Genomic DNA, 18366 nt, shown 5'->3' on the forward strand with positions numbered 1-18366 from the left:
CTCACACACACTTGTTCAGTTCTGCCTACACATTTTCTATAGGATTGATGTCATGGCTTTGTGATGGCCACTCCAATACCTTGACTTTGTTGTCCTTAAGCCATTTGCCACATTTTGCTGATGGCTTGAGATGTTGCTTCAATATATCCACATAATTTTCCTACCTCATAATGCCATCCATTTTGTGAAGTGCACCAGTCCCTCCTGCAACAAAGCACCCCCACAACATGATGCTGCCACCCCCCTGCTTCACCGTTGGGATGGTGTTCTTCTGCTTGCAAGCCTCCCCCTTTTTCCTCCAAACATAATGATGGTCATTATGGCCAAACAGTTCTATTTCTGTTTCATCAGACCAGAGGACGTTTGTCCAAAAAGTACGATCTTTGTCCTCATGTGCAATTGCAAACCGTAGTCTGGCTTTTTATGGTGGTTTGGGGCAGTGACTTCTTCTTTGCTGAGCAGCCTTTCAGGTTATGTCGATGTAGGACTCGTTTAACTGTGGATATAGATACTTTTGTACCTGTTTCCTCCAGCATCTTTACAAGGTCCTTTGCTGTTGTTGTGGGATTGATTTGCACTTCTCACACCATAGTACGCTCATCTCTAGGAGACAGAACGCAGTACGCTCATCTCTAGGTGACAGAACTTCCTGAGCGGTATGACGGCTGCGTGGTCTCATGGTGTTTATACTTGCATACTATTGTTTGTACAGGTGAACGTGGTACCTTCAGGCATTTGGAAATTGCTCCCAAGGATGAACCAGACTTGTGGAGCTCTACAATTCTTTTTCTGAGGTCTTGGCTGATTTCTTTTGATTTTCCCATGATGTCAAGCAAAGACGCACTGAGTTTGAAGGTAGGCCTTGAAATACATCCACAGATACACCTCCAATTGACTCAAATCAAGAAGATTCTAAAGCCATGACATCATTTTGGGGAATTTTCCAAGCTGTTTAAAGGCAAAGTCAACTTAGTGTATGTAAACTTCTGACCCACTGGAATTGTGATACAGTGAATTATAAGTGAAATAATCTGCATGTAACAATTGTTGGAAAAATTACTTGTGTCATGCACAAAGTAGATGTTCTAACCAACTAGCCAAAACTATAGTTTGTCAACAAGAAATTTGTGGAGTGGTTGAAAAACTAGTTTAAATTACTCCAACCTAGTTGTATGTAAACTTCCGACTTCAACTGTAAATATATAACACGTTATATCAACATGCCCACACAATCAGACTGAGTATTTCAATGACAAAAGGGGGCTCAGGGAAATAAGTGATAAAAAACATATCTGGAGTTATTTTCATGAAATATACAGTGATTATTTAAAAACTCAATTTAAAAGACGGCATGGGGGCTTGAAGAGCTGGAATGTTTACCCTTAAAGGGATACTTTGGGATTTGGGCAATGAGGCCCTAAAGTGGAGTACTTTTTTTCAGTTCTTAAGGAAAGTCATATTACAGATTCATATATTGAGAGACGAATAGCGAGGTGTAAGAAAAATTGAAAATATATAACTCTCAACTTTGATCTGATGGTCCTAGAGCAATGCACGATTCAGAATGCCCCATGGTTCTGCAGACGTGGAGAGATGTGATAAGAACTCGGACGGGGACTCCAATAACTACTCTCAAGTGTTGCTCTGAAAGACCTGTGCTGGGTCATGCCTGGAGGCGCATCCTAAACTTCAGTAGTGATGTGGATACTGGATATACCTATGACGTTTGTCTCTTAACCCATCTCTCCTCACTCAAAATCAGTGGTCTAAAGGAAGATATCTAAATTGGCAATTACTACAGTCACACCACTCACAAGTTGGGCTAATGTAGTTAAACTAACAATGTGATACTGTAAGTTCTAAAAACGTCACAGTTTGTCCAGCCTAATGTTTTGGTCCAGTCCCGTCAATATTGGTTGCCTTCATGAAAGTTAGACAGCTGCTTGGCCACCGAACATGCAACTTAGACACAGTTCCACTGTATTTAGGTAAAAGGCCCCATGAAATGTTCCATGGGGACACGGGAAGGACACATTCTGGGAACTATTTAGAGAATCTCGTGGGTGAAACACTTGGGCAATTGCTTAAAATATTACTTGAAGATGAGTTGACAAGAGATATCGGAGCAAATTGCTGAAAAAGATGTGAGCAACTGCTTTCTCCTAAATTCAAGGAAATGACTCAGACAAACTATGTAGATCCTTTTATCATGTGTTTGGACAGTGTCTATGAGGGATATGTCCCCCATTGAGCCTGTTTGGGATGCTCTGGATCAACATCTATGACAGCGTGTTCCAGTTCCTACCAATATCCAGCAACTTCACAGAGCCATTGAAGAGCTGTGGAACAACCTTCCACATTCAACAGCCTGATCAACTCCATGCGAAGGAGATACGTCACGCAGCATGAGGCAAATGGTGGTCACACCAGATACTGACTGGCTTTTCTAATCCACGCCCCTACCTTTTTTTTTAAGGTATCTGTGACCAACAGGTGCATGTCTGTATTCCCAGTCATGTGAAATCCATATATCAGGGACTAATAATTTATTTAAATTGACTGATTTCCTTACATGAACTGAAATTGTTGCATGTTGCATTTATATTTCTGTTCAGTGTATACACCTTTCATAAAACTATCAAGTGGGTAATGTCAAATGTTGCAATAACAGCAAGATTCCAGGAAACCTCTCAACTTCAAAAGGCACAATGCACAGTACAGTGCATTCGGAAAGTTCAGACACCTTCCCTTTTCCACATTTTGTTACGTTACAGCCTTGTTCTAAAATGTATTCAATTAAATAAAAAACTCAATTTACACACAATTCCCCATAATGACAAAGTGAAGAAGTTGAGAAATGTTTGCAAATTATGAAAAATAAAAAACAGAAATACCTTATGAACATACAGCTTCCAAACACTTAGGTTGGAGTCATTAAAACTCGTTTTTCAACCACTCCACAAATTTCTTGTTAACAAACTATAGTTTTGGCAAGTCGGTTAGGACATCTACTTTGTGCATGACACAAGTAATTTTTCCAACAATTGTTTACAGACAGATTATTTCACTTATAATTCACTGTATCACAATTCCAGTAGGTCAGAAGTTTAAATACACTAAGTTGACTGTGACTTTAAACAGCTTGGAAAATTCACCAAAATTATGTTATGGCTTCTGATAGGCTAATGGACCTCATTTGAGACAATTGGAGGTGTACCTGTGGATGTATTTCAAGGCCTACCTTCAAACTCAGTGCCTATTTGCTTGACATCATGGGAAAATCAAAAGAAATCAGCCAAGACCTCAGAATGTTTTTGTTAGACCTCCACAAGTCTGGTTCATCCTTGGGAGCAATTACCAAACGCCTGAAGGTACCACATTCATCTGTACAAACAATAGTACCCAAGTATAAACACCATGGGACCACGCAGCCATCATACCGCTAAGGAAGGAGACGCGTTCTGTCTCCTAGAGATGAATGTACTTTGGTGCAAAAAGTGCAAATCAATCCCAAAACAACAGCGAAGGACCTTGTGAAAATGCTGGAGGAAACAGGTACAAAAGTATCTATATCCACAGTAAAACAAGTCCTATATCAACATAACCTGAATGGCCGCTCAGCAAGGAAGAAGCCACTGCTCCAATACCACCATAAAAAAGCCAAACTACGGTTTACAACTGCACTTGGGGACAAAGATTGTACTTTATGGAGAAATGTCCTCTCGTCTGATGAAACAGAAATAGAACTGTTTGGCCATAATGACCATCGTTATGTTTGGAGGAAAAAGGGGAAGGCTTGCAAGCCTCAGAACACCATCCCAACCGTGAAGCACGGGGGTGGCAGCATCATGTTGTGGGGTGCTTTGCTGCAGGAGGGTCTGGTGCACTTCACAAACAGATGGCATCATGAGGTAGGAAAATGATATGGATATATTGAAGCAACATCTCAAGACATCGGTCAGGAAGTTAAAGCTTGGTTGCAAATGGGTCTTCCAAATGGACAATGACCACAAGCATACTTCCAAAGTTGTGGCAAAATGGCTTAAGGACAACAAAGTCAAGGTATTGGAGTGGCCATCACAAAGCCCTGACCTCAATCCTATAGAAAATGTGTGTGGAGAACTGAAAAAGCATGTGCGAGCAAACCTGAATTAGTTACGCCAGCTCTGTCAGGAGGAATGGGCCAAAATTCATCCAACTTATTGTGGGAAGCTTGTGGAAGGCAACCTGAAACCTTTGACCAAAGTTAACCAATTTAAAGGCAATGATACCAAATACTAATTGAGTGTATGTAAACTTCTGACCCACTGGGAATGTAATGAAAGAAGTAAAAGCTGAAATAAATAATTATCTCTGCTATAAATTCTGACATTTCACATTCTTAAAATGAAGTGGTGATCCTAACTGACCTAAAACAGGAAATGTTTAATGGGATTAAATATCAGGAATTGTGAAAAACTGAGTATAAATGTACTTGGCTAAGGTGTATTTAAGCTTCCGACTTCAACTGTAAATATTCAGACCCTTTGCTATGAGACTCGAAATTGAGCTCAGGTACATCCTGTTTCCATTGATCATCCTTGAGATGTTTCTACAACTTGACTGGAGTCCACCTGTGGTGAATTAAATTGATTGGACATGATTTGGAAAGGTACACATCTGTCTATATAAGGTCACACAGTTGACAGTGCATGTCAGAGCAAAGATCACCATGAGGTCGAAGGAATTGTCCGTAGAGCTCCGAGACACGATTGCGTTGAGGAACAGATCTGGGGAAGTGTACCCGTATTGAAGATCCCCAAGAACACAGTGGCCTCCATCATTCTTAAAGGGAAGAAGGTTGGAACCCCCAAGACTCTGCCTAGAGTTGGCCGCCCGGCCAAACTGAGCAACCGGGGGAGAAGGGCCTTTGTCTGGGAGGTGACCAAGAACCCGATGGTCACTGACAGAGCTCCAGAGTTCCTCTATGGAGAAGGGAGAACCTTCCAGAAGGACAACCATCTCTGTAGTACTCCACCAATCAGGCCTTTACGGTAGAGTGGCCAGACGGAACCCACTCCTCGATAAAAGGCACATGACAGCCCACTTGGGGTTTGCCAAAAGGCACCTAAAGGACTCTCAGATCATGAGAAACAAGAGTCTCTGGTCTGATGAAACCAAGATTGATTCAGATTCAGAATATGTTAATGCCCTCAGAGAGGCAATTCATCTTGCAGCAGTCATAAAACATATCACATAAGATTTTTTTATAAATAGCAAAGGATATTTCCAAGCAAATAGGCAAGGTAAGTGCAGTTTCATAGTGCAAGTGCTAAGTGTAATTAGTCCAACATTTTGTTTTAAGTTGCAGAATTGCATTTGGAATAAAAGAGTACTTGGCCCTATTTTTTAACCTTAGGTAGGCTGTACCTGCAGCCAGAGGGAAGGAGCTGGAATTCAGGATGGAGTAGATGGGAAGAGTCGACCGCTATTTTATTCCCCTTAAGGAGGGCTCTGCCCAGGTAGAGAGGGGACAGTTCTTACTGTGGCTGCCCCGTGATTCTTCCGCATGTCCTGACTATCTTGCCCAACCTATTTTTCTGTGCAACCTTGATATTCCCAAACCAACAGGTCATGCAGTAGGACAGAATGCTCTCAATAAATGATTTATAAAAGAGAACCATGATGGTTAGATCAACATTAAAAAAAGTGCCGTTTCCATAGGAAATACAGTCTGTTGGCCTTTCTTAAAAAGAGCGTCAGTACACTGATCCCAGGACAGATTGTTGTCAAAGATTAGACCAAGGTATTTGTACTCTTCCACTATTTCAATGGGCTCACCTTTTATCAGTGATGGTGTGTGCATGGTAGCGTTGGTAGTGAACTCTTTGGCCTGAATGCCAAGCGTCATGTCTGGAGGAAACCTGGCACCATCCCTACGGTGAAGCATGGTGGTGGCAGAATCATGAAGTGGGAATGTTTTTCAGCGGCAGGGAGTGGGAGACTAGTCAGGATCAAGGGAAAGATGAAGGGAGCAAAGTACATAGAGATTCTTGAAGAAAACCTGCTCCAGAGCGCTCAGGACCTCAGACTGGGGCGAAGGTTCCCCTTCCAACAGGACAACGACCCTAAGCACACAGCCAAGACAGCGCAGGAGCGGCTTCAGGACAAGTCTCTGAATATCCTTGAGTGGCCCAGCCAGAGCACGGACTTGAACCCGATCGAACATCTCTGGAGAGACCTAAAAATAGCTGTGCAGCAACGATCCACATCCAACCTGACAGGGTTTGAGACGATCCGCAGAGAAAAATGAGAAAAACTCCCCAAATACAGGTGTGCCAAGCTTGTAGCATCATACCCAAGAAGACTCGAGGCTGTAATCGCTGTCAAAGGTGCTTCAACAAAGTACTGAGTAAAGAGTCTGAATACTTATGTAAATGTGATATTTCTATTTTTATATACATTTGGATACATTTCAACAAAACGGATGTTGCTTTGTCATTATGGGCTACTGTATGTAGATTGTTGATGGGGGAAAAAACGATTTAATTCAGTTTAAAATAAGGCTGTAACAAAATGTGGGAAAAGTCAAGGGGTCTGAATACTTTCCGAATGCACTGTATATACACTGATGTCAGTGAAAGGTAAATGCAGTGACAAATCTGCATGATCATTAGGCTATAATTTCCATCTGATTATAAATGTATGGCAATGATTATGTTTATTATTAGGCTGTTATGAGTAGTAGTGATGGTAGTTGAGGTATGCTAGTAAAAGTAGTAAGTTGCCAGGTTTATACTCAATAAAAATGCACAATATCCCAGATGGAACAATTTGCCAGAGGTGATCATTTTCCCGCAGTCATTCATTAACCGACAGCAAGAAATAGCCTAATCCCGTTTGTCAGCTGCTGCACCTGATAGCCTACCTAACACTGCATATCATCTCAGTCACCTGTGTGCATCCAAATGTCATTCACCTGTCCCGAAGTAAGTGAGACACTGCAGACTACTGTTGCCCCACACGTGCTATGACGTAGGCTGCATTGAAAAACAGCCTATCCGAAATCTCATAACAAGTCTTAACTACATTACTTTGATTGGCGTAATTGTAGCCTAAACACCATGATGTCATTGAGCTCTAAAATATTACAGTTACAACGGAAGGTTTCTTACCTGCGCTGAAATCAAGGATAACTCCATCATTAGGTATGTGGGGTTCAGAAATCGGCAGACTGTTAGAAAATTCAATACACTAACAGGGTGTAAAATGTACGATTTGAGTAAAAGGGAAGCTTCGTATTCAGCGAGGTCTCACCAGTGTTGAACACTACTACGCTTCACTGGCACAGCGCGCTCTTGATTCGTCATAACGCACTTAATGGAATAGCTTTTTTCCCTCTGCCGGAGTGGATTTGTGCTGCAGGCGCGCAAGGCAACCTTGCAGAATTATTGATGCAAGTTTGCCTTTGACAGTTAATAAACTCGTTTGACACCTCTACCCCCTACATCTCCTTCCTCTTTTCCTTCAGATGATTTTGAGGGGAGGACATTATACTGGAGATGGATTGACATTAAATAGGCAAGCTCTGTTATTCCCATTGTAACTCAGATTGGACTGGCCATTTGGCATTTCGTGCAAATGCTATATGTGCTGGTCCATTTGTAGCCTAGTGGGCCTGTCTTCACTTGGGTTTTTTGCGCAAAATTATAATTATCTGGCTACTAAATCGGGGCCTCAAGGAACAAAAAATGTTGCCAGTGTGAGGGCCTTGAGGGGGAAAAAATACCATAGATTATTACTGGTTCCAGTCCGGCCCTGCTTCTAACTTAGACATGGTTTTAAGAGGGATATTAACCAGATTTACCCTCCTAGACCTGTGGTAGGCTAAAGTCATACGTGGATTAAGTCATTGTTGTTTCATGAAGACCTAGAAACAAGAGAATCCCAGTGGAGAGACGGGAGCCGGCCAGGCTCTAGTGCCTTGCCGTTCACCTTCACACCCCTGGGCCAGACTACACTCAATCATAGGACCTACTGAAGAGATCAGTTTTCAGTAAAGACTTAAAGGTCAAGACCGAGTCTGCGTCTCTCCCATGGATAGGCAGACCATTCCTAAAAAATTGAGCTCTATTTTGCTTCAAAATTCGAGGAGCAATAAGGTGGCCTGCATCTTGTGACCGTAGCGTACGTGTAGGTATGTACGGCAGGACCAAATCAGAGAGATGGGTACTGTAGGAGCAAGCACATGTAATGCTTTGTAGGTTAGAAGTATAACCTTGACAATCAGCCTTAACCTTAACAGGAAGCCAGTGTAGAGAGGCTAGCACTGGAGTAATATGATCAAATGTTTTGGTTCTAGTCAACAATCTAGCAGCTGTATTTAGCACTAAATTAAGTTTATTTCGTGCTTTGTCCAGGTAGCCGGAGAGTAGAGCATTGCAGTAGTCTAATCTAAATGTGACAAAGGCATGGATTACCTTTCTGCATAATTTTTGGACAAAAGGTTTCAGATCTTTGCAATGTTATAAAAAAAGCTGTCCTTGAAAAATTGTTATGTTTGTCAAAAGAGAGATCAGTGTCGAGAGTAAGGCCGAGGTCCTTCACAATTTTATTTGAGACGACTGTACACCCATCAAGATTAATGGTTAGATGCAACAGCAGATATCTTTGTTTCTTGGGACCTAGTTTAAAAGTAAAACATTTGCCGCCATCACCCTTCCTTATGTCTGAAACACAGGCTTCCGGGGTGGGCAATTTTGGGGCTTCATCGAAATGTATCTGTGTAGCAGTGAAAGGTTGACATTGTGTTTCCGCATGACATCACCAGGAGGTAGAATACATAGTGAAAACAATGTGTCTGAAGGAAGGACTCTGCCTACCCGGCTCGACTCACTGTCCCTTTTCCCTCCCTCCGCTGAGAAAAGGGGACACAGTCTTCCAGCTGATGGCAAAACTTAAATTGCAATGCGTTACTTTTGCTGTCATCAAGGCAAAGGATGGCTACTTTGAAGTATCACAAATATAAAACATATTTGGATTTGTTTAACAGTTTTTTGGTTGCTGCATGATTCCATATGTGTTATTTCATAGTGTTGATGTCTTCTTATTTAGTCTACAATGTCGAAAATAGTAAAAAATTAAGAAAAACCTTGTAAAGAAAAACATATATATATATATGTGAGATGAACTCAGCAACAAAAAAAATGTCCTCTCACTGTCAACTGCGTTTATTTTCAGCAAACTTAACATGTGTAAATATTTGTATGAACATAACAAGATTCAACAACTGAAACATAAACTGAACAAGTTCCACAGACAGGTGACTAACAGAAATGGAATAATGTGTCCCTGAACAAAGGGGGGGGGGGGTCAAAATCAAAGTACCAGTCAGTATCTGGTGTGGGCGGGCACCAGCTGCATTAAGTACTGCAGTGCATCTCCTCCTCATGGACTGCACCAGATTTGCCTGTTCTTGCTGTGAGATGTTACCCCACTCTTCCACCAAGGCACCTGCAAGTTCCCGGACATTTCTGGGGGGAATGGCCCGAGCCCTCACCCTCCGATCCAACAGGTCCCAGACGTGCTCAATGGGATTGAGATCCGGGCTCTTCACTGGCCCTGGCAGAACACTGACATTCCTGTCTTGCAGGAAATCACGCACAGAACGAGCAGTATGGCTGGTGGCATTGGCATGCTGGAGGGTCATGTCAGGATGAGCCTGCAGGAAGGGTACCACATGAGGGAGGAGGATGTCTTCCCTGTAACGCACAGCGTTGAGATTGCCTGCAATGACAACAAGCTCAGACCGATGATGCTGTGACACACCACCCCAGACCAAGACGGACCATTCACCTCCAGATCCCGCTCCAGAGTACAGGCCTCGATGTAACGGTCATTCCTTTGACGATAAACGCGAATCCAACCATCACCCCTGGTGAGACAAAACTGCGATTCGTCAGTGAAGAGCACTTTTCGCCAGTCCTGTCTGGTCCAGCGATGGTAGGTTTGTGCCCATAGGCGATGTTGTTGCCGGTGATGTCTGGTGAGGACCTGCCTTACAACAGGCCTACAAGCCCTCAGTCTAGCCTCTCTCAGCCTATTGCGGACATTTTGAGCACTGATGGGGGGATTGTGCGTTTCTGGTGTAACTCGGGCAGTTGTTGTTGCCATCCTGTACCTGTCCCGCAGGTGTGATGTTCAGATATACCGATCCTGTTGTTAGACGTGGTCTGCCACTGCGAGGACGATCCGCTGTCCATCTTGTCTCCCTGTAGCGCTGTCTAAGGCGTCTCACAGTACGGACATTGCAATTTATTGCCCTGGCCACATCTGCAGTCCTCATGCCTCCTTGCAGCATGCCTAAGGCACGTCCACGCAGATGAGCAGGGACCCTGGGCATCTTTCTTTTGGTGTTTTTCAGAGTCAGTTGAAAGGCCTCTTTAGTGTCCTACGTTTTCATGACTGTGATCTTAATTGCCTACCGTCTGTAAGCTGTTAGTGTCTTAACGACCGTTCTACAAGTGCATGTTCATTAATTGTTTATGGTTCATTGAACAAGCATGGGAAACAGTGTTTAAACCCTTTACAATGAAGATCTTTACGAATGGAATGGATTTTTACGAATTATCTTCGAAAGACAGGGTCCTGAAAATGGTCCGTTTCCTTTTTTTGCTGAGTTTATATACACACACACACAGAACAAAATATAAACGCAACATGTAAAGTGTTGGTCCCATGTTTCATGAGCTGAAATAAAAGATCACAGACATTTTCCATATGCACAAAAAGCTTATTTCTGTCTCACATTTTGTGAACAAATTTGTTTGCATACCTGTTAGTGAGCATTTATCATTTACGAAGATAATCCGTCCACCTGACAGGTGTGGCATATCAAGAAGCTGATTTAAACAGCATGATCGTTACACAAGTGCACCTTGTGCTGGGGACAATAAAAGGCCAACCTAAAATGTGCAGTTTTGTCACACAACATGTCACGATTGTCGTCGGGAGAAGGAGAGGAGGACCAAGGTGCAGCGTGGTAAGTGTTCATTATTTTTAATCAAATAAACTTAACACTGAACACAAAATAATCACCCACAACTCAAAATGGGAAAACAGGCTACCTAAGTATGTCTCTCAATCAGAGACAACGATAGACAGCTGCCTCTGATTGAGAACCATACCAGGCCAAACACATAGAAAAGGAAAACCTAGACCTACAACATAGAATACCCACCCACATCACACCCTGACCAAACTGAAAATAGAAACATACAAAGCAATCTACGGTCAGGGCGGAACACAACACAATGCCACAGATATCTCAAATTTTGAGGGAGCGTGCAATTGGCATGCTGACTGCCACATGTTTGCAAGGATCTGTACACAATTCCTGGACGCTGAAAATGTCCCAGTTCTTCCATGGCCTGCATACTCACCAGACATGTACCCCATTGAGCATGTTTTGGATGCTCTGGATCGACATGTATGACAGCGTGTTCCAGTTCCTGACAACATTCAGCAACATCGCACAGCCATTGAAGAGGAGTGGGACAATATTCCACAGGCTGCAATCAACTCTTTGCGAAGGAGATGTGCCGCTCTGCATGAGGCAAATTGTGGTCACTCCAGATACTGATTGGTTTTCTGATCCTCACCCCTACCTTTTTTTTTAAAGATATCTGTGACCAACAAATGCCTATCTGTATTTGCAGTCATGTGAAATCCATATACTAGGCCCTAATGAACTTAATTTTACTGATTTCCTCCTTATATGAACAGTAACTCCATTTGTTTTGTTGATATTGTTGGGTTTTTATTTGTTCAGTATATATATATATATATATATATATATATATACACATATACACATATACACTGCTCAAAAAAATAAAAGGAACACTTAAACAACACAATGTAACTCCAAGTCAATCACACACACTTCTCCACTTAGGAAGCAACACTGATTGACAATAAATTTCACATGCTGTTGTGCAAATGGAATAGACAAAAGGTGGAAATTATAGGCAATTAGTAAGACACCCCCAAAAAAGGAATGGTTCTGCAGGTGGTGACCACAGACCACTTTTCAGTTCCTATGCTTCCTGGCTGATGTTTTGGTCACTTCTGAATGCTGGCGGTGCTTTCACTCTAGTGGTAGCATGAGACGGAGTCTACAACCCACACAAGTGGCTGAGGTAGTGCAGTTCATCCAGGATGGCACATCAATGCGAGCTGTGGCAAAAAGGTTTTGTGCACATTTGTTGCCTGCTGGAGGTCATTTTGCAGGGCTCTGGCAGTGCACCTCCTTGCACAAAGGCGGAGGTAGCGGTCCTGCTGCTGGGTTGTTGCCCTCCTACGGCCTCCTCCACATCTCCTGATGTACTGGCCTGTCTCCTGGTAGCGCCTCCATGCTCTGGACACTACGCTGACAGACACAGCAAACCTTTTTGCCACAGCTCGCATTGATGTGCCATCCTGGATGAACTGCACTACCTGAGACACTTGTGTGGGTTGTAGACTCCGTCTCATGCTACCACTAGAGTGAAAGCACCGCCAGCATTCAAAAGTGACCAAAACATCAGCCAGGAAGCATAGGAACTGAGAAGTGGTCTGTAGTCACCACCTGCAGAACCATTCCTTTTTTGGGGGTGTCTTACTAATTGCCTATAATTTCCACCTTTTGTCCATTCCATTTGCACAACAGCATGTGACATTTATTGTCAATCAGTGTTTCTTCCTAAGTGGACAGTTTGATTTCACAGAAGTGTGAATGACTTGGAGTTACATTGTGTTGTTTAAGTGTTCCCTTTATTTTTTTGAGCAGTGTATATATATACACATGCAATAGACATATTTTATTATTATTATTATTGAAATCAAAGTACTACTCATATGACAAAGTAAGTGGTAAAGCTTCATTTGGCACCAATTTTAGTTTTGTAGCATCTACAGATGAAACATGATGGCGTCTTAAAGAAGGCCTGGGTAAGGCCAAAATGTAATAAATATGCAAACTTTGGTAATTTCTCAATAATGCTTTTAGATACAACATGTCAGATATATGTCAACAATCCTACTTCCAATGAACTATGCTATGCATTAAATTGTGTGTCACGCCCTGGCCTTAGTATTCTTTGTTTTCTTTATTATTTTAGTTAGGTCAGGGTGTGACATGGGGAATGTTTGTGTTTTGTCGGTTTTTGGGTGGTTATATGGTAAAGGGGGTGTTGGGTGTAGTGTATGGGTTTGTGTTGAATGAATGTGTCTAGCTGTGTCTATGGTTGAGTGTAGGTTCTAGGAAAGTCTATGGTTGCCTGAATTGGGTCTCAATTAGAGACAGCTGGTTATTGTTTTCTCTGATTGGGAGCCATATTTAAGGCAACCATAGGCTTTAGCTGTTTGTGGGGAATTGTCTATGTCGAAGTGTTTTGTGTCAGCACTTATGTTTGTATAGCTTCACGGTTGTCTGTTCTGTTTGTTGTTTTGTTTTTTCCTTTAAAATAAAAGAAGATGTACTTTCCACGCGCTGCGCCTTGGTCCTCATTCTCTCCTAAAGACGATCGTGACATTGTGAAAGTCCCCCAAATCATTATTTTGTTGTCTGGGTTTTGTACGGAATCACACTTTATTCTAAGATTAGAGAAATATATCCTTTTGAGTATAGAAAACATTCCTCTCTGGGTTACTTTGAAGGGATGGTAAAGCTTTCACCTGTTGGTGAAACGATTACATGCAGAGAAGATTCAGAAACATACATTTCAAAACAGATTTAACTTTAGGGTATTCAGTGGTCTTATTCAAAATTTCTATTTGGGAATGTAATTGTTTTAAAAGACAGAATTTCTTGACGCCTTGAGTAACTTACGAAGCTAGGCGTGACATCTGTCCATTAACTTTCAAGAATTGAAATTATCACTGCATGAACCAACGCCTAAATATAGTCATTTTATTTTATTTTTTGTTTTCACCCTCTTGGCACTTGCCTCCATGTTAGATAATACTCATGGCCACCTTCCCTGAAGCCCAGATGCCCAGTGTACAGCTTCAGTGGCTATTCTTTACCCATTCACTACCCTTAGTTTTTAATTTCAATAGAGAATTGGTTATTAAAAGCTCAGTCTCAGTTTTTTGACTAAAATGTTTATTGCATGACTCCTATTATTTTCCACAGGGAAACTGGTGACTGCTTCAGTCATTTTCAAAAACAAATCTGTCAATCTAGCGCGCAATGACATATTAGCAGAGATTCTCTTCACAAAGAGTTTACGCCTCTATCCATGTATGTCTCCCCTCAATAAGTCATACCTTTTGATTGATGTTTGGATTTGGATAAACATTGACTGATTTTCGATTATGAGAGGAGGATGCTGCAGAGGAGCCTGACTGAATCTATGAACAGAACATTATTCAACGGCCAGGACACTGTTTTTTTGGGCAGATAGATTGCCTCTCTCACTTCCAAATGAGATGCTTCTCCCACAAGAATACATGATAATCAAAAACAAACATTAAGCTGGTCACTGACGTGTGATGTGTGAATCCCTCCCTTTGGCATTGGTAGAAAGGTCTGGAAGGTAATGTAGCATGTTATCCGAACTACTGTAGCTTCAATGACCTGACTCCCGGTAGGCATAGTTTGGCTTGGTGACATGCCACTATCTATCTCCTCGTTCCAGGTAAGGTTCATGATGTAGCTCGACAGAATCTCCACACTAGATCACTCGATTCACGATGATGACTGAATGGATTTGGCCTAGTTAGTTTCGCATGTTTAGAAGTCACCATCATTCCTTTGTTCTTGTGGGCGATGCTCGACTGAGCAAATACCAGGAACAACACACATTGAAGTTACACTCCCCTACATATTTATTAGGAGGGTGAAGCTAAAACTTTTAATTTGTCTCTATACTCCAGCATTTCGAATTTGAGATCAAATGTTTCATATGAGGAGACAGTACAGAATGTAACTTTTTTTAGTTATTTGAGCGTTTTCATGCGTATCTGTTTTACGCTTTAGAAATGAAAGCACTTTATGTTTCTAGTCCCCCCATTTGAAGACGTCATAAATATTTTGACAAATTCACTTAGATGTGTATTAAAGTAGTCTAAAGTTTAGTATGTGTTCCCATATTGCTACGTATGGGAGCATATGTCAAACTTCATTCTGGCGTCAACACATCCAAGTTCCCATTCTTTGTTGTTGCAGTTGCAACGAGTGCGGCTGTCTCAAATACTATGCCGCAACTTTTTTGTTCAAGCAATTGACTTGTTTTGTTCACTTTGTGGATTATCTTAAAACCCTTTTGAGTTGGATTTGTACTAGATTCTTCTGACAGGACCCCTCTACCAAACCTCATTCTATTCACATGTAACACACTCTGCTGCTGCTTCTAGTCTTGACATCCGACTGAAGTACAGTATTTTCTAATTGCTCTGCCAATGTGTAGATACTTGAGACAGAGTCTGTCTGAGAGTGTTTCAGCCACAGCCTTAGTACTTTTCTCTTGCCATCTTCTGTATCTCCCTTTCTGTCTAAGATGAATGGGTTTCGGGTCAAATTCATTAAAACCTGAATCGATATCCGTCCTAAAGCTCTGTGCCAAGGGCACTGTATCCCTAAAGTAGGAGTGAGCGTCACAAAGCAAATCAGGAGAGACTTCCCCTTTGGCAAACAGTAGTATTCCATATATACTATTTGTTTAGTTTTCATTAGTACATATTCCTCATTGAGTCAAACACATTGTTACAACCACTAATATGAATAAGCTACTATTAGTACGACTCTAGTACTATAGATAATGTGTACCAGTGCTACTCCTTATGTGCTATTACTACACATATTATCATAACAATAGTATATGACAACAAATACCATCTCTCTTCTCTCTACTGTATGTTCTGAATTACTCGACTCCAAGGGGATTGACCTCACTGCCCTCTATCGCAGTTACAGCATTCATAATGGTACTGTGTGGGATGTGTGGCGGCTCAGCAGTCATACAATTAAAGGCATACATTGGCAGGCGAACCGTAATAGTTATGAACATGCCTCAACCGCCCCACACTCCCTTAGCCGACAGATGTTTAACCTTTAACTGCAGTGGGCTAAATCAGGGTCACACAGAGTGTTTCTTGGTAGTCTTAAATCTACTTTAAAACAGAAGAATACACATCACACAGATGGTAATGGTCTTTAAAAAAGAAGACACCTGTACCATATCAGATATAGAGTTAAAATGTATAATACTGTATGTTGATTTTGCATCCCAGTATTGCACTTTATATACATCACAGAAGACCATTTGACATAGAACACCAGATTTTTGGCTGCTTTTTGGAAATAATGTATATTCATTATGAAAAATATGAATAACGTTCCACCCATGAGGCCACTAGGTCATTTGACTGCAGGAAAGGGCTATGCCTTCTCATGCGTGTCTGGACTGGGACAAGTGCTTGAGGAGGTTCCCATGCTGACTGTGACCACCATCCTACTGTACCCAGCCCACTTGTGTCATCATAGCCAACATCACTATAAGCTCCCCAACCAGAGCAGGATCCAAAGTGTTTTGAGAAGGAGGAATATGAGGGGACACTTGGGAAGGCCTGATATCTTTGTTGCATTGAACAGTGTTTAGCTCCAGCTAGTGCCATAGTGTTGCATGGCTGGAGATCAAAGATGAAAAGAGTGTGTTGTACATTACCATTACATTGTCTTTAGTAGTTGCTCATGTGAAAACAATGGAGTTATTATGTACTGAAAAGGCATCAGTTGGAGATGACAAACTCCTTAGGGTGTGGTTTTGCTCAAGAAAATGTACAAGGAGGGACCCATATAGTTAAATGGAGTCTTTGTAGTTCAATAGAAAATGAACTGAAAGATTCTGTAAACAATTGTGGCTGTCTTGTAGGCAGTTCTAACATTGCCAAGCTGATAATGTTATCGATTTCTCTGTCCAGAGATGCGCAGCTATTGACGATCTTCCTACGTCCTGCCGTATCCACCCACATCCCAATTTCCCATTCCTTGCTGCTGGGGGGGGATCAGAGTGCAGCGTGGGTATGCGCCTCTCGAGCAAGGGTTACAGCTGAAGTCACAAAACCACCCGTGGCGGTGTACTTTTGTGTACGTTTCTGAGAAAAGCATGATGCTCGCTGTAATTCGCCAGTCTGCGTGCGTCCTAGTGACTTTGTTTTGTGTTTTGTTCGTGTTGCATTAGCAGCTCATGACAATGCTTACAGTAATGTAGCTATAGCATGCGGCCGGGAGAGTGCATGGAGTCTTGTTCAATGGAATGAGAACATCATGGGGGCTGATGCTGACTAATATATTGTGGATGTGCTGAGTAGCTTGTGACGTCCACTTGCACATCTGTAGGATTAGTTGCAAACATCACAACAAGTACACTCAGCAGAGCCAAACCCACTCATGTTGATTAATAGTCTCTCCAAAATAGCTGGAGACCGGTTAGTTTATGGGATATCCCAGTCATTGTACTGATGAACTTCACATCACTCCTGACAACAACTTTGTGTGAATGGCTTTCTCTTCAAACCTCAATATGTTCACCATGTTATGGGACTCTTCTTACTTCCCCAGTCATGCCTTCTCCTTCAGTCCTTGCAGTGAATGCACAATCTTTAACAATTTTCAATTGTGATTCTCAGTAGCCCTCTCTTTGATTCTGCACCTTAACCCTCTACTTCGGTGGTCTACTTCAAGGCATTCCGAGTCGATCACCAAACATTTCTGTAGAAAAGCCAATGATAAGGGCATAAAGGCTTGTGCTCCTTTTCATTTTGTGTTGCGCAGTTGACTGTATGTGCACTTGATTCAGAAGCACTGCGCACCGGGTAGGCAAAGTGTTCCCATTTTGAACCATTTCATTAGTCCAAAAAAATTAAACATACTCCGCCTACACTGCGGACCTTAGAACCTACTGCTCTGACCAATCGGATAGCTCAAATCACGACCTTGGCCACACCAAAGTTTGATACTAGCCTATGTGAGGTTTCATAACTTTTAAAACCATGACCAGAGAGAGACTGATAAAGAATACAGCAAAGGGACTGCTGTTTTCATGAGTGAGTTCATGTCCGACTAAGTTTTTATTCAACACTATTACAAAATGCTCTTCTCTCTACATCCACTTGCGCTGCAGCTGCAATGAATGAGTAGCCAAGTGTATCGATAGCCTTTGCTTTTAAAGATTATTATTATCAGCTCGTGTCTATTTTAATATCGAGGAATATTTCACTTGCTCTGGTCAAAGAAACATGAATGTTCCCTAGTGCCCCGTTGTCCTGAAAGCAGCATGGCCATCAGATGCAGGTACCATCAGTCTAGTAACATAAAAAAGCACATGTGCTAATTATTTCAAT

General features: G+C 41.9%; 1 long non-coding RNA gene across 1 annotated transcript in view; it reads right to left on the reverse strand.

Moving 5' to 3' along the window:
* LOC129821916 (uncharacterized) overlaps positions 1-7363 on the reverse strand; it is a 36350-nt gene extending 28987 nt beyond the window's left edge. Inside the window, exon 1 of the long non-coding RNA XR_008754427.1 lies at positions 7155-7363. This is a non-coding gene — a long non-coding RNA (uncharacterized LOC129821916). The remainder of the gene's footprint in view (positions 1-7154) is intronic.
* Positions 7364-18366: the final 11003 nt, after the last annotated feature.

The sequence above is a fragment of the Salvelinus fontinalis genome, chromosome 24 (genome assembly GCF_029448725.1).
Source record: "Salvelinus fontinalis isolate EN_2023a chromosome 24, ASM2944872v1, whole genome shotgun sequence".
NCBI lineage: Eukaryota > Metazoa > Chordata > Actinopteri > Salmoniformes > Salmonidae > Salvelinus > Salvelinus fontinalis.